The 22,353-nt window shown below is 47.2% G+C and overlaps 1 protein-coding gene and 2 long non-coding RNA genes across 12 annotated transcripts in view; 1 reads left to right on the plus strand and 2 right to left on the minus strand.

The window, feature by feature from the left end:
- The window catches only part of LOC109254086 (uncharacterized), a 39,854-nt gene extending 24,930 nt beyond the window's left edge, over window positions 1–14,924 (minus strand). For 2 of the 5 annotated variants that reach the window (XR_002074642.2, XR_002074638.2), the window contains exons 1-2: window positions 14,811–14,907; window positions 6,903–7,048 (exon numbers count right to left, since the gene is read on the minus strand). This is a non-coding gene — a long non-coding RNA (uncharacterized LOC109254086). Of the gene's footprint in view, window positions 1–6,902; window positions 7,049–14,810 lie in introns of all 5 variants that reach the window. The other 3 variants (XR_002074639.2, XR_002074641.2, XR_008420677.1) reach the window with 3 other exon arrangements.
- Window positions 9,595–14,470, minus strand: LOC109254087 (uncharacterized). Of its 2 annotated transcripts, none has more exons than XR_008420678.1 (3): window positions 14,343–14,470; window positions 11,518–12,405; window positions 9,595–10,996 (listed from the first exon to the last, which is right to left on the minus strand). It is a non-coding gene; the product is annotated as an uncharacterized LOC109254087 (long non-coding RNA). The 2 variants fall into 2 exon arrangements; XR_008420679.1 differs by having other exon boundaries at window positions 14,339–14,470.
- SMARCA4 (SWI/SNF related, matrix associated, actin dependent regulator of chromatin, subfamily a, member 4) overlaps window positions 14,826–22,353 on the plus strand; it is an 89,626-nt gene continuing 82,098 nt past the window's right edge. For 4 of the 5 annotated variants that reach the window (XM_019427693.2, XM_053898491.1, XM_019427695.2 and 1 more), the window contains exon 1: window positions 14,827–14,940. The gene's annotated coding sequence lies outside the window, so the exon portion shown is untranslated. Of the gene's footprint in view, window positions 14,941–22,353 lie in introns of all 5 variants that reach the window. The other variant, XM_053898490.1, reaches the window with a different exon arrangement.

Here is a 22,353-nt window from a genome sequence, read left to right on the forward strand (position 1 = left end):
AATCACCTGAACCTGGCTCCTTAAAATCAATGGGGCTGCCATAACAAAATCCCATAAGCTAGGTGGCTTAGCCAACAGAAATTTATTTTCTCACAGTTCTGGTGGCTAGGAAATCCAAAATCCAGGTACCAGAAAATTCACCCTCTGGTGAGGGCTCTCTTCCTGGCTTACAGACAGATGTCTTCCCACTGTGTGCTCCATGGTGGACAGAGGAAGAGAGAGAGAGGGTAGGAGACTGATTGAGAGGGAGGGATGGAGTTCTCCAGTGTCTGGTCTTCCAAGGGCACTACTCCTGTTAGATCAAGGCCCTACCTTTATGATCTCATTTACCCTTAATTACCTCCTTCCAGGCCTATCTCCAAATATAGTCACATTGGGGGTTAGGGCTCTGACGTATCAAGTTGGGTGGACACGATCCAGTTCATAGCAAATCTCTTTCTATCTATGTGCTCATCCAACTCGTTCTGTTTCTCCAGAGAACCCTAATAGAGGGGAGACAAGACCTTCTAAAAAGGAAAGCAAATTCCAGCACTGCCTGTCATAGATGACTGAGAGCAGGTGAAAATGGTCGCCTAGGGTTCCCCTTGGGTCTGTGGCGTTAGGTACCACCTGCAGGCAGCCGGCTCCTACCCCATCTGGAGTGCTGTGTTTGCAGCAGACGGAGGAGTGTGGTGGCTAAGGGCCTGGACGCTGGGGTCCACCGGCCTAGCTACAAATAAGGTCAGCCCTGCAGGACTGTGTGACCTTGGGTAAATTATTAACCCTCTCCATGCCTCACTTCCAACTATAACATAGGGTGATAATACGAGATAGAGCATAGGGTGTGGTGAAGGTTGTGTTAATGGACATATGGTTTCTATTTAATTTTTTTTTAATTTTTTTTAATGTTTATTTATTATTGAGAGACAGAGAGACACAGAGCATGAACAGGGGAGGGGTAGAGAGAGAGGGAGACACAGAATCTGAAGTAGGCTCCAGGCTCTGAGCTGTCAGCACAGAGCCCAACGCAGGGCTCGAACTCACAAACTTCGAGATCATGACCTGAGCCGAAGTCAGTGGCTCAACCAATTGAGTCACCCAGGCGCCCCGGTTTCTATTTATTTTTATAAAATTTGTTTAATGTTTATTTTTTGGGGGGGGGGGGAAGGGCAGAGAGAGAGGGAGACACAGAATCTGAAGCAGGCTCCGGGCTCTGAGCTGTCAGCACAGAGCCTGACGTGAGGCTCAAACCCATGAGTCGTGAGATCATGACCTCGAGACAAAGTTGGACGCCTAACCGATTACGCCACCCAGGTGCCCCTATTTTTATTTCTTTAAGTTTATTTATTTTTTTGAGAGAGACAGAGACAGAGTGAATGGGGGAGGGGTAGAGAGAGAGAGAGAGGGAGACAGAGAATCCCAAGCAGGCTCTGTGCTGCCAGTGTAGACCCTAACTCGGGGCTTGGACCCACAAAACCGAGAGATCAGGACCTAAGCAGAAACCAAGAATCAGATGCTTACTCAACTGAGCCACCCACATCCCCTCAGACATATGGTTTTTAAATGAATAGACTTTATATATATATATGTATATATATATTTTGATGTTCTATTTATTTTTGAGAGAGAGTGTGCATGCACGTGGGGTAGGGGCAGAGGGAGAATCAGTTTTAGCAAGTTCATCTCTTCTTTAAAAAAAATTTTTTTTTTATATTTATTCATGAGAGATAGAGACAGCACGAGTCGGGGAGGGGCAGAGAGAGAGGGAGACACAGAATCCAAACAGGCTCCAGGCTCTGAGCTGTCAGCATAGAGCCCGACGCAGGGCTCGAACTCACGGACCGTGAGATCACGACCTGAGCCGAAGCTGGACGCTTAACTGACTGAGCCACCCAGGTGGCCCCCAAAATGGTAATTTTAATCACGTGGTCACACTAACTGGGAACCCCTCCTTGGAGGTCTGCTGTCTTTCTCTGAGATTTGGCGAGGCTGCAGGGTAAGTTGGGGAGTTTGTGTATTTGCACTGAAATCATGAGCCACCCAGGTATCCCTATCTTGGGTACTTTTTATTAAAAAAAAAAAAAAAAAAAATTCCAGAGCTCCACCCGAGAGGGTCTCAGCCTCCAGGAGATTCTCCAGGCTTGTGTTTTGAACAAGCCCCCTTTCCCAGTGTGCCTTCTTGGCGAAGGTGGGAAGCATGCACAGGCTAATGTTCTCTGTTGATCTCTCGAGAACACCACCTCCGTCAGGGCAGAGGAGTTGTGCAATACATAGGACTAAATCAACTCATTTTGGTTGAATTATCTTTTTGTTTTAAAGTTTATTTTTATTTATTTTGAGAGAGAGAGAGAGAGCGCAAGCAGGGGAGGGGCAGAGGGAGACAGGATCCCAAGCAGTCTCTGAGCTGTCAGTGCAGAGCCCCACGTGGGCTCATGAACTTTGAGATCATGACCCAAGTCGAAGTCGGACACTTAACCGACTGAGCCGCCCAGGCGCCCCTAATTTAAATTGTCTTGCTGCCCAATGTGACTGCAGCTTCCAGAGGGGAGGACCTCTTTCCTTTTTCATTTTCTTCTAGCAATCGGGGTAGGATTATGACTGAGAAGAGAGCCAGCATGTCTTACGAGATCATCTGATAAGCAGATGCACCTACTGGTCTATTCATTGGCCCCAATTCACATAAGCACTGACAGGCCAGGTGAGGTTAACTAAGCAGACATTACACACGGCTCGTGGTATAAAAGCTGGGCAGTGAGTTCTACAGACCGCAGAATGCTGTGCATTGTTCCTCCAGACCTTGAGGGAGTGTGACAGAACCAGAGATTCAAGTGTTCCCTCATCCTGGACAGGCTGGGAGGGAGGGGAAGCTGGGAGGATGGGTGTGCTGGCCAGATCCCAATGCCGCTCTGCGGCGCCTTCGGGGGAGAAGACCCAGAAAGGCCACACAAGAAGTGTGATTTAACTCACGCACACTCACTCACAAGCACAGGAGAGACGGAACACGCCCAACATGTAACATAAAATTATCACTTTCAAGTTTATTTATTTATTTTGAGAGAGAGAGAGCATCAGGGGAGGGGCAGAGAGAGAGGGAAAGAGAGGGAGAGAGAGAGGGTCGCAAGCAGGCTCCGGGCAGTCAGTGCAGAGCCCAGCGTGGGGCTCGAACCCACAAACTGTGAGACCGTGAGTTGAGCCAAAATCGAGAGTCGGATGACTGACTGTGCCACCCAGCTGCCCCTAAAATTTACCATTTGAAAGTGTACAATTAGGGCGCCCGGGTGGCTCAGTCTGTTGAGTGTCTGACTTTGGCTCAGGTCATGATCTCACAATTTGTGGGTTTGAGCCCTGTGTCCAGCTCTGTGCTGACAGCACAGAGCCTGGAGCCTGTTTCAGATTCTGTGTCTCTCTCAAAAATAAATAGACATTAAAAAAATTTTTAAGTGTACAATTTAGTAGCATTAATTGTATCTATGCTGTGGTGCAAACGTCACCACTAACCATCTCTGGAACGTTTTCATTTTCCTCAACTGAAACTCTGTCACCGTTCAGTATCAACTTCCCAGCTCCCATCCTCTAGCCCCTAGAAACCTCCATTCTACTTTGTGCCTCTATTAATTTACGGATTCTTGCTACTTCATGGAAGTGGAATCATATTAATACTTGTCCTTTTGTGCCTGGTTTATTTCACTCAGCATAATGTCCTCAAGGTTCACCCGTGTTGTACTAGGGGTCAGAATTTCCTTCCGTTTTAAGGCTGAATAATGTATGTATTCATCACATTCTCCAGTCATCTGTTGACGGACACTTAGGCTGCTTTCAGATCTTCTCTGTTGTAAGTAATGCTGCTAGGAACATCGATGTGCAAACGTCGGTCAGAGTCCTGAGACCTATCGGCCAAGATATTGGCATTGATACAAGTCATTAATTTTACTCCGATTTCTTCGGGTTTACCTGTATTCATTTGTTTGCATGCATGTATTAAGTTCCATACAATTTTATCACGTGTGTGGGTTTCCATCTCCACCACCACAGTCAAGATACAAACTGTTCCAACAGGGCTACCATCCCCGGTACTGCCCTTTTAGAACCCCCCCTCCCTCCTTCTTCCAACTGCTCTTCTTCCCCTGGTCTTGAAAAAATGTTGCCATTTCAAAAATGTTATATAAGAATCAGATACATTGTAACCTTTTGAAATTGATGTTATTTTATTTGATTTTGGTACTCCGCATAATTTCCCAGAGACTCATTCATTCTGGTTGTTGCAGGAATCGATAGTTCACTCCCAAGGTGCCTGGATGCTTCAGTTGGTTGAGCATCCAACCCTTGGTTTGGGCTCAGGTCATGATCCTAGGGTCATGGGATTGAGCCCTGTTTTGGACTCTACACTGAGTGTGGAACCTGCTTAAGATTCTCTCTCTCCCTCTGTCTCTCTTAAATTTAAAAAAAAAAAAAAAGTTCAGGGGTGCCTGGGTGGCACAGTCGGTTAAGTGTCTGACTCTTAATCTCGGCTCAGGTCACGATCTCACAGTTTGTGAGTTCGAGCCCCACAATGGGCTCTGCACGGACGGCTGGAGCCTGCTTGGGATTCTGTCTCTCCTCTCTGCCCCTCACTCTAGTGCGCCCTCTCTCTCTCCAAATAAATAAATAAAATTAAAAAAATAGTTCACTCCCTTTTATTGCTGAGTAGTATTCTATAGTATGGATTGACCAAGGTCTGTTCAATCATTCACCTGTGTGAAGGACACCTGGGCTGGTTCCAGGTTTTGTCTGTTCCATACAAAGCTACTATGAACATTCACCCTCTCACCCACAGGTTTCTGTGCAAACATGTTTTCATTGCTTTAGGATAAACGCCAGGAGTGCAATTAACCGGGTCATGTGATAGTTGTCTGTGTCCTTTTTTCTGAAGCTGCCAAATTGTTTTCCAGAAAGGCTGCAGCATCTTACATGCCTGCCTGCAGAAGACGTATCAGCCACGTGTATGTTCCACGTGTTTTTGAATGTATTCCAGTTTTTCCATGTCCTCGCCAGCATTTGGTGTTGTTAGTCATTTTCATTTTAGCCATTCTGATAGCTGGTAGTGATTTCTCACTGTGGTTTTAATTTACATTTCCTGAACAGGTAACGATATTAACTAAGCATCTTGTCACGTGTTTATTTGCCATCTGTATATCCTCTATGGTGAAATGTCTATAAATATTTCAAATGTAGCTCAAATTTTATGTTATACACACACACACACACACACACACACACACACAACCTATCATGTGTACACATATGTAAAACTGTAAAACTCATATGTAAAACACATATGTAAAACTCTTGATGGAGGCCTGAACCGCAATAATTCCAAAAAGTTTAACAAAGTCAACCTAAAATAAAACATACTATAGCTAGAATAAAACACCAGTAGGGGCACCTGGGTGGCTCAGTAGGTTGAGGGTTTGACTTTGGCTCGGGTCATGATCTCACGGTTCGTGAGTTCAAGCCCCACAGCAGGCTCGCTGCTGCCAGCTCAGAGCCCGCATCAGATCCTCTGTCCTGTCTCTCTCTGCCCCCCTCACCTGTGCTCTCTTTCTCTCTCAAAAATAAATAAAACATTAAAAAAAAACAATAAAATTATGACAAATGTGGGTAGTTAGGTATCCACTGTTAGTGCCATGCTGGTTATTTCCTAAGTTCAGTTAAAAGCTGGGCTGCCTGCTAAAAGAACTCTATTGCCCTGGGTTTGTATTTGGAAGGACTGTTCCCTGTTTTCTATACTACACATCTCACTGCTTGATCTGGGGAAATTGCTTTCTTGTGAGGCTTATTTTTCAGGGCAGTAGGATATGCTTGAGGAATAAATATGTTTCTTTAATAAATAAACAATTTCAGGGGCGCCTGAGTGGCTTAGTCGGTTAAGCGTCCGACTTCGGCTCAGGTCATGATCTCGCTGTTCATGAGTTCAAGCCCTGCGTCGGGGTCTGTGCTGACAGCTCAGAGCCTGGAGCCTACTTCGGATTCTGTCTCCCTCTCTCTCTGCTCCTCCCCAGCTCATGCTCTATCTCTGTCTCTCAAAAATAAATGTGAAAAAACTAAAAAAAAAAAAAAAAAAAGCAATTTCATGTTCCAAGGGAGGTCCGAAGAGGTTACTGAAAAATTATTCACTTTACAATTGCAACTGAAGGAGATGCATTTTACATTTTCACACACTGGACTTTGGTAAGCTTTGTAATTCAAGTCCTACAAGAGGGAGGTCCAGTTTTCTTGGCAACAGTTAATTTTATGTATCAACTTGGCAGGCCATGCCTTCTAGTTGTTTGGTAAAACACTAGCCTAGATGTTGCTGTGGAGGTATTATTTTGGTTGTAATTAACATTTAAAGCAGTCAACTTTGAGTAAAGTGGCTGTGACCCCAGACAATGTAGATGGGCCTCAATCAGTTGAAGGTCTTAAGAGTAAAGATTGAGGTTTCCCCAAGAAGAAATTCTCTTCGAGACTGTTGTATAGAAACCCTCCTTGAATTTCTAGCATGATGCCCTGTAGAATTCTGACTCAAGACCGCAACATCTACTCCTCCCTGAATTTCTGACTTGTTAGCCACATATGTATGTATACGTGTATATAGGTATATGCATACATATACGCTACCATAATATCATATACTATAATTTTGCGAAAGATTACCATTGGGGACTTAAAAAGATATTTGCACACCCATGTTTATAGCAGCATTACTTACAACAGACAAGATGTGGAAGCCACCCAAGTGCCCGTCAACAGATGGATAATGTGATATATACACGATAGATTAGATTTTGACTTGTCAGCCCCTACATTTATGTGAACCAAATCCTCCAAATAATTCTTACCCCCTTTCTCTGTCTCTGTTTCATACACACACACACACACACACACACACACACACACAGGCATACCTTGGAGATGTTGTGGGTTCAGTTCCAGACCATTATAAGGTGAATGTCACAGTAAAGAAAGTCAAATGAATCCTGGGTTCTCCTCGTACATATAAAAGTATGTTTACACTATAGTGTGGTCTGTTAAGTGTGTAATAGCATCATGTCTAAAAAAAAAAAAATGTACAATGTACATACCTTAATTAATAAATACTTTATTGCAGTGGCTTAGTTGGTTAAGCGTCTGACTTCGGCTCAGGTCATGATCTCGAGGTTTGCGAGCTCAAGCCCCGTGTCAGGCTCTGTGCTGACAGTTCGGAGCCTGGAGCCTGCTTCAGATTCCGTGTCTCGCTCTCTCTCTGCCCCTCCCCTACTCATGCTCTCTCAAAAGTAAATAAACATTAAAATAAATAAATAAATAAATAAATAAATACTTTACTGCTTGAAAATGATATCATCTGAGCTTTCAGTGAATCATAATCACTGACCACAGAACAAATATAAAAATAACGAAAAAGTCTGAAATATTGTGAGTACCGAAATATATAACATAGAGACAGGAAGTGAGCAAATGCTGTGGGGAAAATTATGCTGATGGACTTGTTCAATGCAGGGTTGCCACAAGCCGTCAATTTATAAAAACGAAGTATTTACAAAGTGCAATAAAATGAGGTATGCCTGTCTGTGTTCATAACAAAAGCAAGAGAACAAATATATATGTACATATATACATGTATATGAACTATCCTCATCTCTGGAAAACTCTAACATATCTGCAGAGGCACGTGAAAAACGTCCACCTAATAAACGACAGATTCATAAAAATGTAGACGTGACCATGCAGACTCCAAGGTTGCTAAAACCCACTGGGAATTTTATTTTTGCCATACAGGGAGTGATGCTGCAAACATTTTCTCATTCTTTTTTTTAAGTTTTATTTTATTATTGTTTATTTAAGTAGGATTCACGCCCAGCGCGGAGCCCAATGTGGGGCTTGAACTCATGACCCTGAGATCAAGAGTCAGATGCAAAACTGACTGAGCCACCCTGGTGCCCCGCCCCCTCTCTTTTTTTAAAATCTATTTTAAAAAATATTTTATTTTTATTGTAATATTTATTTTTGGGAGAGCATAACTGGGGGAGGGGGGGAGAGAGGGGGTCAGAGGATTCAACGAGGGCTCTGTGCTGACAGGCTGACAGCATTGAGACCGATGTGGGGCTTGAACTCACGAACTGTGATATCATGACCTGAGCCGAAGGTGGACGCTCGACCGACTGAGCCACCCAGGCGCCCCCAAAGATTTTATTTTTAAGTAATCTCTAGGCCCAACATGAGGCTCAAACCCACAACCTGAGATCAACTTTTGGTGTTGTAGGTTTCATGGGTTTGGGCAAACGTATAATGACATGTTATCCACCACTACAGTATCATACAAAGTAGTTCCACTGCCCTCAAAATCCTCTGTGCCCTCCTATTCATCCCGCCTTCCCCTGTAATCCCTCAGATCCAATGACCTTTTCACTGTTTCCAGTTTTTCCTTTTCCAGAATGTCACAGAGTTGGAATCATACAGTATGTAGGCTTTTCAAATTGACTTCTTTAATTTTAGAATATGCATTTGTGGTCCCTCCATGTCTTTTCATAGCCTGAGTACATTTCTTTTTAATGCTATTATCCCATTGTCTGGATGTCCCACAGTTTATTTATCTGGTAAAGGACATCTTGGCTGCTTCCAAGTTTGTTTGTTTGTTTTTTTAATTTTTAAATGTTTATTTGAGAGAGAGACAGAGAGAGAGAGAGAGAGAGAGAGAGAGAGAGAGAGAGAGAGAATGAATGAATGAGCGAGGGAGGGGCAGAGAGCGAGGGAGCCACAGAATCCCAAGCAGGCTCCAGGCTCCGAGCTGTCAGCACAGAGCCCGACGCGGGGCTCGAACCCACTAACCAGGAGATCGTGACCTGAGATGAAGTTGGACACTTAACTGACTGAGCCACCCAGGTGTCCCGGTTGCTTCTAAATTTTGATAGCTATGAATAAAGTCACTATAAACATTTATATGCAGGTTTTCGTGCGGACCTAAGTTCTCAGCTCCTTGGAGTAATTATCAAGGTATACAAACGCTGGGTCATATGGAAGACTATGTTTAGTTTTATAAGAAACTGCCAAACCGTCTCCCCAAGTGTCTGCGCTCTTTTCCATTTATACGAACAGTGAAACAGAGTTCCTGTTGCTCCACATCCTCACCAGCATCTGGCGTTTTCCAAGTTGGACTTACACTATTCTAATAAGTGTACAGTCGTATGTCACTGTTGCTTTAATTTGCAATACCCTGAACATCTTTTCATATGCTTATTTACCATCTATAGATCTTTGGTGAGGTGTCTGTCCAGGCTTATCCATTTTTTAGTTGGGTTGTTCATTTTTTTTTAAATTGCTTTTTATTTGTTTTTGAGAGAGAGAGAGAGAGAGAGAGCGAGCATGTGTGCAATTGGGGGAGGGGCAGAGAGAGAGGGAGACACAGAATCCGAAGCAGGCTCCAGGCTCTGAGCTGTCAGCCCAGAGCCCAACGCGGGGCTCGAACTCACAGACCGTGAGATTGTGACCTGAGCTGAGGTCGGATGCTTAACCGACTGAGCCACCCAGGCGCCCTACAGAATTAGACATTTAAAAAAAATTTTTTTTTTTTAACGTTTATTTTTGAGACAGAGAGAGACAGAGCATGAACGGGGGAGGGGCAGACAGAGAGGGAGACACAGAATCGGAAGCAGGCTCCAGGCTCTGAGTCATCAGCCCAGAGCCCGACGCAGGGCTCGAACTCACGGACCATTAGATTGTGACCTGAGCTGAAGTCGGATGCTTAACCGACTGAGCCACCCAGGCGCCCTACAGAATTAGACATTTTAAAATGAACAATTCAGGGGCGCCTGGGTAGCTCAGTTGGCTAATTGTTGGACTCTTGATTTCAGCTCAGGTCATGATCTCATGGTTCATGAGTTTGAGCCCTGCATCAGGCTCTGCACTGGTGGTATGGAGCCTGCTGGGGATTCTCTCTCTCTCTGCCCTTCTTCCATTCGCTCTCTCTCTCTCTCTCAAAATAAACAAAAAAAAAAAAAAAAAGAAAAGAAAAGAAAAAGAAAATGAGCAACTCAGTGGTATTTAGTGCATTCACAATGTGTAAGCTCCGCGTCTATCTAGTTCCAAAATATTTTCATCATCCCCAAATAAAACCCTGAACCAATCAAGCAGGTATTCCCTCCCCCTTCTCCCAAGACCCTGGGCAATCTGCTTTCTGTCTGTATGGATTTGCCTATTCTGGGCATTTGCAACAGACTGTCTGATTTCTTTTATTTAGCACGGTTTCAAGGTTCACCCACCTCATAGCATGCATTAGAACTTCATTTCTTTTTGTGGATGAACATTCCATCGAATGTGTACACCACAGTCCATCCATTCATCTGTTAACAGACACTTGGACTGTTTCCAACTTTTAGCTTTGGTGAGTAGTGGCACAGCAATAAATATTTGTTTTCAAGTATTTGTTCAAGTACCTATTTTCTATTCCTTTGGGTTAGATACCTAGGATGTAGATGGTTTCTTACGGTCACAAGACTGGAAGCTAAGGGTGTGAATACAGATAGGGGACCAAGTCCTGGGGTAGTTCGTTACCAAGAGGTGAGTGGGAAGAAGAGGAAGCTACAAGGGAGCCTGGGAAAGAGCAGCTATTGGCATGGGAAGAAACCCAGAAGTGTGTGAAGTGTGCGGTGCGTTGGAAGCCAAGTGAATACAATGTCTTTTTTTTTTTTTTTAATTTTTAATGTTTATTTAGTTTTGAGAGAGAGAGAGAATCCAAAGCAGTCTGCAGGTTCTGAGCTGTTAGCACAGAGCCCGACGCGGGGCTCGAACTCGTGAACCACTAGATCATGGTCTGAGTTGAAGTCAGACGCTCAACCGACTGAGCCACCCACCCAGGCGCCCCATGAATAGAATGTTCTAAGGAGGTAACGTGTCAACTGTTGCCAGAGGGTCAGGGAAAGTGAAGATGAGAATTGACTCCTGCGTTTAGCAACAGGCAGGTGCCTGTGAGCTTGAAGAGTCATTCTAGTGGAATAGGAAAGGCCTGAAAAGAGCAAATTTAATAGAAGTTAGAGAAGACCTAAATAAACAGATACACCATGTTCATGGATCAGAGGATGTAATATTAAGGTAACAATTCTCCCCAAATTGGCCTACAGATTCAATGCGATCCCACTCAAAATCCCAGCAGTTTTTGGTAGAAATTGACAGGCTGATTCTAAAATTTACACAGAAATGCGAGGACCTAGAGTAACCAAAACAATTTTTAAAAAGGGCAAATTCGGAGGAGTACCTGATTTCAAGACTTATTATAAAGCTACACTTACCAAGACAGTGTGGTCTTAGCATAACGTAGACTTATCGATCAATAACAAAACCTGGGAATCCAGAATCAGACTCATGCTTCAACAGTGAATCGATTTTGACAAAAGTGCCACAGTAATTCAATGTGGGAGCAGACATTTCAGGACTGGGGCTGGGACAATTAGATATCCCTCCAGAAAACAATGAACTTCATTTTAACTCACGCCACACATGAAAATGAACGTAACACGTATCGCAGACCCTGAGCGTTAAAGGCACCAGTTTTATTTACACTGGGATCCCAACGTACAGCCACGAAGCACTGGTCTACGAAACTGTTCCCGATAGACATCTTGCCCTTAAAGCAGGACTCTAGCTCCTTCCTTGCCGCCATTCTCATGTCCTCATGGTCTCCCCTGCAGAGAAAGCTGCTCACGCTTTCACCTCTCAGGTCTATTCCTTCAGCTTCTATCCATTCTACCTCCAATTTCCTCCACCTCTCTCTACGTCTACCAACCTCACCCTACCGTAGGCCACCATCCATTCTACCCCGGGCCGTGGCAATGGCCTAAAGGGACTCATCACCTCCCGTCCTTCTTCCCCTTCAGCCCAGACTCCACCCTGCAGCATGAGTAACTATGGGACTCTCTTGATTAAAGCCTTTCGAATACTTCCCCAACGTGGTCAGGGAAAAGCTAAAGAGCCTCACCTAAAGAGCAGGCTACGAGGCCCCGCCCAGCGTAGCTGTCGCTGATCTGCCCTCCTCAGCCAAATGGGCCTTCTTCTGTTCCAACGCTCTCTTCCTCCTCGGGGGCCTGGTACATCTTGTTCCCTCCACCTAGTGCCCTCCTCCTCCCGGCCCTTGCTCATCTTTTGCGACTTGGCATAAGCGCGTCTTTCTCCGAGAGGTCTAGCTGACTTGAGTGCTCAACTCCAGGAGGGTCCCCTGTTATGATCTCTGCGCTGTGGGCCTTTCTTCCGTTGCACTTAACATTTTCCTATCATGTATTAGCTGATCAATATGGGAGACGGTCACCTGAACTCACAGATTGTCCACATCACGACCAGGACACTGTCTGCTCAGCGTACCACTGGAGGCCAGGGACCAGCTCAGTGTTTAGTATGTCAAGGACGTTTAAGAAACACCACCTGAGGGAACGAGACTGAAATTCAGACCCCACTTGCCCATTTCATGTGCATTATTCAACATCATGAGCTAAGGTTCAGAAAACTCCCAGGTGGCCTGCTTCCACAGATTCCTCATAAGGAATCTGTGGAGGGGAGTGTTGTTATTGTTTCCATCGTACAGCTGAAGAAAGGAAAGTGCAGAAGAGTCCAGTAAATGTTTCTGGCAACACCCAGCTACTACCAGTGGAGTCAGGTTTTGGGTCCAGGTCTTTTCGGACTCCAGCATTGAGATCTCACGATCTACCCAATATTGCAAGTGTCGTGGGGAGCAGTATGGTGACCGGGATGGGTGGGGTATGGGCTGCCCCCGTTGCCAGGGCTGGACCAGCCTTGTCCTACTGGCCATGGCTGAAGATTACTGAACGGGGAGGATGAGAGGGGAGCCGGGTCCCCACTCTGAACTAGAGGGACCAGGTCCCTAGCTTCTGCTCCCAGCCTTCAGATACTAGTGCTTAACGTTCCTCAGCTCATTTCAGGTGTCTCCTTACTGTCATCCCACGTAGCCCCCGGGGTGAACATGAATTCAGAGTCTATTTTTCTAAATAAATTGGAAAACCGTACCAAAAAAAAAAAAAAAAAAAGCAGCAATGAGCTAATGCAGCCATGATACACACTTAATTGGCAATCCATCTGCATTATTCTTTCAATTAAAAAATTTAGGGGCACCCGTGTGGCTTAGTCGATTCAGTGTCTGACTTCGACTCATGTCATGATCTCCTGATCTCCTGACTCATGAGCTTTGAGCCCTGTGTTGAGCTCTGTGCTGACAGCTCAGAGCCTGAAGCCTGCTTCAGATTCTGTGTCTCCCCCTCTCTCTGCCCCTCCCAAGCTCATGCTCTATCTCTATCAAAAATAAACATTAAAAAAAATTTTTTTAAATTAAAGTATCACATAGGGGGCGGCCGGAACACCACAATGATTTATCTGTATGTAGATGTAAATGCTAGGTATTCAATAGTGACTAAATTGGTAACAACTTTACCATTTATTTTATTTTAAATGTTTATCTTTGAGAGAGGCAGACAGACAGGCAAAGCACAAGCGGGGTAGGAGCAGAGAGAGGAAGACACACAGAATGTGAAGCAAGCAGGCTCCAGGTTCTGAGCTGTCAGCACAGAGCCGGATGCGGGGCTCGAATCCACACACCGTGAGATAATGACCTGAGCTGAAGTCAAGAGTCCCACGCTTAACTGACTGAGCCATCCAGGTGCCCCACATCTTTGCCATTTAAATTGAGGGTAAGAAGGCAGACAATAAAAAGGGCACTCAAACATGAAGGAAAGAAAAAGGAGGCAGTGATCAAAAGGAGGTGAGGCTTGAGGTGATTCTGTCGGCTGAGGCCTGAAGATTAAGAGCAGGCTTGAGGGAGGCAGGAACAAGGACAGGCTGTGGGCCCTGACTTAGGGGAGCACTTGACCACTCGGAGAACTGAAACAACTGGAGACCCTTTCAAAACACAGAGAAGAGGCCTAGAGGCTCAGGTCCTTCACACTAAGAACAAGGCTCTTTCATGTTTTGACTCCAACATCTTCCCAGGGACGCCTTCTCTGGCTGCTCCATTTAAAATTTCCACGACTCTCCACGTTTCCGTCCCAACACAATGTATTTTACTTATTTCTCTTGCCTCTCGCTTGCCTTCCTAGTTCCACAACGGTTGAGATCGTCTGTGCGGTGCCACAGCACTTGCGTCCTAGGACTCAGTAGTAGGTCAAAAATTATTTGCCAAACCAACAGTGCTAGGTAAGTTCTAAAAAAAAAAAAAAAAAAAGGCCACGATCGAAGGCCACCTGGCTTTGCTGAACAGACCCCGCCATCCCCCAACCAGAAATAAAAAAAAAGCAGCTCCCAGACCCGCCCTTGGCCCCAGTCTAGCCTGCCCGCCTCCCGACCTTACGCACGGCCTCGGGTCTTCATCTGCGGGTCTCAAAGCCCCTCGGCCAACCCTTCCCTGCAGACCCCGCCGCCATTCCATCCCATCCCATCCCCCAACCCCCCGCCGCAGCCGCGGGAACCAACGCAGCCACCGCCGCAGTGGCGCCCGCTCTGCGCATGCTCGGCAGCGTGGGGACGCAGCGTGAGGACGAAGACGCCGGTGCGCATGAGCAAGACCTTCCCGGATTGAGTCGGGGGGGAACATCTGGAGCGCCAGCTTTCTCTGGTCCCGCCTACCTCCGCTAGGCCCCGAGCGGACGCGCACGCGCGCTGGGAGCGGAAGGGCGGACGGGCGCGCGCACGAGGCCGGGCGGGCGGCGGAAGCGAGAGAAGCCGACCGTAGGGGGGAGGGGAGCTGGCGAGTGCGCGCGCAGCGGGGGCGCGGGCGGCGTGGGGGGGCGGCCGAGGCGAGCGGGCGCGCGCGCGAGACTTACCCTCTCTCGGCGGCGGTGGCGGCGGCGGCTTCTTTGTTTCGTGAGGAGAGGCGAGACGCCCACTCTGCCCCCGGCCCCGCGCGGAGGGGCGGGGGCGGCGCCGGGAAGGCGACGGCGCCGGCGGCTCTCGGTAAGGAACGCGGGCCGCGGGGGGAGCGTGGCGCGGGGCTTGGGAGGACGGTTTGAATGGAGCCGGGGCGCCGAGGGGGGAGGGGGCCGCCGGCGCCCACAGCGGGGCTGGGGTACGGCGGCGCCCGAGGGTCAAGAAGCCTGGCCGGCACCGCGCGCGCGGAGAAGGCCACAGTGTAGCGAGGCCGCGGCGGCTACAGCATCCGCGGGCCGTGGGGTGGGGGCCCGGGCCGCGTGGAGGCCGCGCGCGCGCTCTCGCCGGGGTCGCCGGACAAAGCTCTCCGCCTCCTCGGCGGGCCGGTGTCCCGGCCCCCCAGTCGCCGTATCCGTCGCGGCAGCAACAATAGCATGGCGTTGGGGCTTCTCTGGCTACGTTGTAACGGGTCCGACCCAAATGTCTTTTGGGGGAGGTGGCGGCCGGGGCTCAGTAGGAAGAACCCCAAATGAGTCTAGTGTCGCCTGGAAACGAGCATTAGCATTAGCAGCCCCTTTGGGTTAGCCGACCTAAAATTTTATTTAAGAAAATCACGTAGTCTAGATTTTTCAAGGAAAAGTAAAGAACTCCCCCAACCTCTTGCAAGCGGCGACTTCAAAAATGTTTGCCCTAAAGTGGGGAGTCTAGAGCGAGTGAGGGAGGACGGGTAGAACTGTTTGCTCTTGAAAGCATTGTTTTTGTTTTGCATCCTTTCGCCTTCCTTCCAATTGATTTTCCAGATTAAGGCTTTTATTTAAAACGTGGGCCTTTCGGAGAGTGTTTTGTGCTGGTGTTGAAGACACGAGTCTTGGTTTTTTTTGCCCCCAGTGAATCCTTGGGGGAAAAGTAGGGAATACGTGCAAAAGTCACTTCCTAGGAATTTGAAACAAGTTTTCAATTTGAACTGACAGACCGGATTGGAGTTTGCTTATGGTCGATGTCGGTCACTTAGCTGTGTGATCTTAGATAAATAGCTTAATCTCTCTGAACCTTTTAGTTTCCTCATTTGTGAAATGGGGATAATGCCACAAATAGAGTTGGTGAAACCTGTAAAATGGTTTCTGATAAGTGGGAAGTGCTGTTGTTAATTGTCAGGCCCAATCTCCTTCATTTTTTTTTTTTTCCATGTTTGTTTATTTTAAGAGAGAAAAAGTGTGAGTGGAGAAGGGGAGAGAGAAGGAGAATCCCAAGCTGGCTCTGCAGAGCCTGAAGGTGGGGAGAGGGGGTTGGTCTCCACCTCAGCTGAGATGCTTAACAGACTGAGCCAACCCAGGCACCCCCTCCTCCTTCATTGTTGAGCAAATATTTGTTGAGTCCCTACTGGGTGTTAGATGGTTGGTGATTGGATGCCCTGAGGAGCCTCTCCAGTCTTGCAGGGGAACAGATGGTAAAGGTGGGAACAGCTCCCTGTGGCCTGTCATGGAATCCTCACTACCCTTCCTGTGCGAGGAACACAGTAGATGCACGGGGGAGCGATGGGGGCCAGAGATCATCGAGATTGTGTGGAAGAGGGGGCCTTTACTCAGAATCAGGGCCAGTGCATTTGAGCCCTTGGACCGGTCGTTGCTGTGCAGTGCTACACTCGCACATCACCTTGATCCTTTCTTGTGTAGCAGTTACCCCAGTTTGTAATGACTCATTCATTCTTCTCTGAGGGCCATCAGAGCAGGGATCATGTCTGCTTGGTCTCCCAGAGTGTCCCCTGGGTCTGGCACATAGTAGGTCCTTAGGGAACATTTGTGGAGTGAATGAGGAGAGCCCCGGGGAGGATGGAGTGGATTTATGTGTGAAATGCTTGACGCAGGACTGGGGGTGGGTTGTAAGCAGTAAGCGTTCGTTGCCCGTGTTGGTTTAACAGGCCATTGTCGCCAGGGAATGAGGGTGTGGGGCGGTGGTCAGGACTGCTAGTTCTGGAATCAGACCTCCTGGATTCACACCTAGCTTTCTAAATCCTAGTTTGACCTCGAGCAAGGCATTTACCAGCAGGTCCCCCCACTTGTGAAACAGGTATGACAGCAATGCTGCCTCAAACAGTTGTCAGGGTTGAGAACATGACATGGGGAGCCGCTTCACACACTGCAGTCACTATAGGGAACACTCACTTCATTGGAGGTAATGTTGTTTGTTGTGTGTACGTGTTTATATATACGTAGACATATATATGTTGACTATCTAAAAAGTGAGCAACATAATTTAGAATCATTCTATATCCCAAGAAGCCCAGGTTTGATGAGCTGGTTATATATATATTGTAGTTTCTTTAAAATTGGTGCATACATACTTATGGCGATCATAAATGCTCCTCTCTGTGCCACATACCTTTGTCACACCTTATGGACCCTCAGAACACTGAGAGGTAGCCCTAGACCAGCCCCTTGTCTTCTCTGTTATGGGATGAGGTGTGTTGGGTGAGAACAGCATTCTGCCGGTGAAGCAACTGACATTTAGGGATATTTCTTCACCAAGGGTTCTAGTCAGCCTTGTGGGTTTGACTCCTGGCTTTGCCACTTTCCCTCTTGGTGCCTCAGAGAAACGGAGGTGACAGTTCCCAGCACTTAGTGAATCCTCAGATGTGCCAGCCAATTTTGGCCTCAGTTATTAAGGCTGCCGTCACACAGAGGGACCCATTCACACCCACCATAGACAGAACACAACATGAATGGCGCCCCCTGGAGTTGTGCAAGAAGTTCCCCAGCCTCACATTCCCCATTCGAACAAGTGGGCTTTGACAGCCTGCCACAAGCCAGGCCCTGACGGAGGCTGGGGATTCAGCCAGGAACAGGCAGACAAGGGCCCTGTTCTCATTCAGTCATATCTATCTCCTTGTTTGCAAAGGGAGACAGTAATGGTACCCAGCTACTAGGATTGTTGCAAGGACTAAACAACGACAACTGTATAGTGCTCAGAACAGTGCCTGGCACATAGTGCTAAATAGTTGGTAGCTATTGTCACGTGTTAGGGTTCCTACAACACCCTGGCAGGTTGAGATACAGAATACATTTTTACCCTGTTGTGAGAGTTCTGTATGTTTTCAAAGTGATTCAAAGGAATCAGCTCTTCTGTTTTGTCTTCCATCATTGAAAAATTGTAAGCGTGTGATTTCACCATAATGCGTTGGAAAGAGAGGCGTGTGTTCGGTGGCCTTGGTTTTGGAAGATATCAAGTGTTTGTTTCCCATCTCACATATTTCCTCATGACTTGTAACATTGATTGGAACACTTAAGAGAGAATTGAAGTTAAAAAAAATCAAATCAAAGGGATGTGCAAAACCTCCAATAAAGGGGAGGTAACAGCTGCCAGAATATTGGGGGGAAATGTCTGAGGGGGAGCACATCAGAATCAGGTCTGAGGCTAAATGGAGTTGCCATTGCTGTCACCCTTACGGAGATCATCCCTAAGAAGTATAAGGCTCATTGATATGATTGGTAGTATCTTAGTTGGAGTTTTTTGTTAACTGCATGCTGATGATACTAATTTTTCAGGACATGGATTTGATGGGTATGAGAAATTTGACCTCGAATCATCTTCATGTAAGGGAATTGGCCTTGAGGGTAGTGCCGGGTACCCAGCTGGGTTTGCTGAGCAGTTGGATTGCACAGGGCAGAAAGAACGGAAGGGATGCATCCATTTCCTTACATTTCCCTCAGAGAAGGGGCTTTCTTTAGAAAAGAGGTAAGTGTTAGCAGGGCATAAACCAGCCCAGGCCCCTTCGATGCCTTTGCGGCTAGACTGGTCTCCAGAGCTTTGCCTGGGGACTGTTACTTTGTTAAATGAAGCATGTCTTCATTTTCGCCTGTGGATACTTGTTACTGTCTGGGTTTTGCTCAGTGTGTGAGATAAAGGAGGACGGACCCCATTTTTAGTAGCAATGGGCTTTAAAATGGCTCCTTGGGATGGTTTAAGTTCTCCTTTCGCTGGTAAGTCATGCCCCACTGGCTCAGGAAGCAGGTGGCTGCGTGGCAGTTGCTGCCTTACCTGTTACAGAGGGGACGGGATTTGACGTGTGCCACCTTGATTTGCACCAAAAGTCCCAGTAAAGGGGCACGGTGGGTGGTGTCATTGTCTTAAAGGTGATGATGCAGCACAGGGGTCTGCTTGTTGGGCCCTGAGAGCTACATCTGGCCCTGATGACTGCTGGGTGTGCTTTTGGTCACAGCCTGGTCTGCTGTTGTGCTGAATGCCCGTGCCCACCTCCTGGGAACACGCTGTGGATATTCCTGCCTGTCAGAGTGCTTCCATTTGCCTGCACTTTGCACCCTTCCGGGCTGTCCTGCCTTTTGATACTTAGACTAAATTCGTTACTCAGGCTTTGGAGTCAGACAGACTTGAGGCAGGACTCTACTTCCTGTGTGATGTTGGACCAATGACTTAACCTCTCTGAGCAGAAAACCCTTGGTCCTCCCATAGCCTCCCCAGTTGGCACCTCCAGTCACCAGTATCGAACCAAAGGATGTGAGGTGAAATCCAGCCTGTCTGGGCTTTGCCAAACCTGGCTCAAGGCGGGGGCAGGCGGGGGGGGGGGGGGGTAGGGGGTAGGAGGCGCCTTTTATATTTCAAAAGATATGTGCTGAGACCCTGTTGGTTACCTTGGTCACCACTGACTCCTTTCATTCTTTTACCCTTACATCTGTTCCATCACTGTGTCCAGAGAAATCTTCTAAAACCATCATCAGACCGTGTCACTGCCCTGCCCAGAACATTCCAGAGGGTTTCCCTTGAACCTAGAATAGACTCTTACCTCCTCACTGCTGCCCTTCAGGCCTGCGATCTGCTCTCCCCACTCATCTCTGACTTCGTCTCCTGCCGCATCCCTCCTCTGTTCTAATCCAGCACAGTCCCATCCCGGGGCCTTTGTACTTGTTGGTGGTCCCTTGCCCACCCACTGGATGGTTGGCCTCCCTTTCCGCTTCAGGTGTCTGCTTAGATGTATCCCCTCACTGAGCCCGTCCCTGGCCACTATGATTGAAAGAGTGATTCCTGCCAGCTTGATGGTTAACCCTGCTTATTTTTTTCACAGTGGAAGTTCATACCACTTCCACCCCCCGGTAACATCGTGTCATACTTATTTGTGTGCTCGCCTCTGTCACTCTGTTGTCAGTTCCACCAGGAACCGTCAGTTCCAACGAGGCAGGGATTTTGTTGGCTGCTGGATGCCCAGTACCTGGTACTTTGTTCAGCACAGAGTTGGTTCTCAGTCGATATTTGAGGTACCTGGCAGGGTCTGTCACAGGTAGAACTCCACAGGTATGGCCACCATGCCTCCCTGGCCATTCTTGCATTTTGTGTGCCGCTGTTATTGGGGGGACTTCTCTCCTGCCCTCTCCACAAGTTGTGTGTTGTGCTCTGTGTTGACTATACAGCAGGTACCACAAGAGACCCAGCAGCAGGTCATGACATCCACCCAGTGTGACTTGATCAGCCTTAAAAAGAGAAAAAGGAGACAGTCTATCCATGTTTCACAGGGAATGTGGTCAGGACAGATTTGTAAAATTGGTCGGATTTACTTGATGTGTGTTTGCTGGGTCATGTCGTGACCGACGATCGTGGTCAAAAGAGTTTGACAAATGCCCGTCTAGTGGATAGATCGGAAAGTGTTTGTGTTCTCTCAGTGGAGACACTGCATCTTCCTGCTGGATTAGAGCATGAACTCCACAAGGGCAGAGAACCGGCCAGGTTGTCATCATGTCTTCACATCTTCTGGTGTGTTTTATTTTTAAAAAAAATTTTTTTTTAATGTTTTTATTTATTTTTGAGACAGAGAGAGACAGAGCACGAGCAGGGGAGGGGCAGAGAGAGAGGGAGACACAGACTGCGAAGCAGGCTCCAGGCTCTGAGCTGTCAGCACAGAGCCCGACACGGGGCTTGAACTCACGGACCGTGAGATCATGACCCGAGCCAAAGTCAGACGCTGAACCGACTGAGCCACCCAGGTGCCCCTCTTCTGATGTGTTTTTAGATGAGGAGGTGCTCTTCAAAAAAGTTTTTTTTAATGTTTATTTATTTTTGAGAGAGAGTACACGTACGGGGGAGAGTCAGAGAGAGAGAATCCTAAGCAGGCTCCACGCTCAGCGCAGAGCCCCACTCAGGGCTCGGTCTCAAGACCCTGAGATCATGACCTGAGCCAAAATCAGGAGTCAGATGCTCAACCGACTGAGCCACACAGGTGCCCCTGAATGAAAAATTTTTTAAAGGGCAGGAGGTGTGGATTCCAATGAATAAAATGATGCATAATTCCTAGTGTTAAAAATAGTACAGTAGACTCCCATATCCATGAGGCATACGTTCCAAGACACCCCGCCCCCAGTGGTTGCCTGAAACCATGGATAGTACTGAACCCTATCTGTACTGTGTCTTCTTATACGTGTGTACTTACGGTAAGGTTTAATTTACAGTCGAGGCACTGTAAGTGATTAGCAACGTGAAAATTAATGACAGGAAACCTCATTTAAAGTGAATGGGGGAGACAGAAGGGGGGGCTCTCAAACCCCAACGCTTGTCATTGGTTGCAGACCCAGCAGGAACACGTACTTGACTACCCCAGCTGAGGAAGAAAGGTTTCTCTTCTGCCCCAGCAACAGCCCAGCCAATGAGAGACTGTCACAACTCAGCCAATGAAACACTACTACACTTCTACCTGCCCCTTTGCTTCTAGTTTATACCAGCCCTCCTGACGCCCCCCATTCCTTCCATAAAAGAGCGTTCTTCTTTGTTCCCTAGACTTGCTTATGGTTTTGCCATAGTTTGCTTGTCCGGATTGCAATTCCCTGCCACTCCCAAATAAACCCATTTTTGCTGGGAAGTTAACTGACAGTTTTATTTTTAAGGTAAACAACAACAACCGATAATAAAATGGAGCAATTGTGACAATGTACTGTGATAAAAGTGTGTCAATGTGTTCTTTCTCAAAACACCTTATCATACTGTACTTACTGTTCTTGTGACCATGCGAGGTGATAAAATGCCTGTGTGATGAGATGAAGTGAGGTGAGTAATGTAGGCGTTGTGATGCACCGTTAAGCTACAATTGATTTTCTGGCAAAACCCAGCCCGGCGGGGTCAGGGGGGCGGGGGGGTGCAGGGATCATCTGCTTGCAGACCACGATTGACCCTGGGTAACTGAAACTGGAAAGTGAAACCTGGATGGGGGGGTTTGAGGAGAGGAACTACTGTACTTAGTAACATACAGACTTGGTGTGTTTACGTTTTAGGTAGAACTGATAAGACATTGTAATTAATTACCATGACAGAGGTTTTTGTTTGTTTCTGAACTATGTTCCTTTTTAAATGTAGGGCAAGGTTTTGCTACTTAATTATATTGCAAGGAAAATGCCCAACAGCCAGCTGTGGAACAGCCAATGTTGAGGAAGCACCGTCTCAGGAATAAGCTATCCATATGTTCCCTGAGACAGCGGATGCCTCGTCCCATACGTCCTTTCAGGT

The sequence above is a fragment of the Panthera pardus genome, unplaced genomic scaffold (assembly GCF_024362965.1).
Source record: "Panthera pardus isolate Hobbes unplaced genomic scaffold, ASM2436296v1 HiC_scaffold_8, whole genome shotgun sequence".
Lineage (NCBI taxonomy): Eukaryota > Metazoa > Chordata > Mammalia > Carnivora > Felidae > Panthera > Panthera pardus.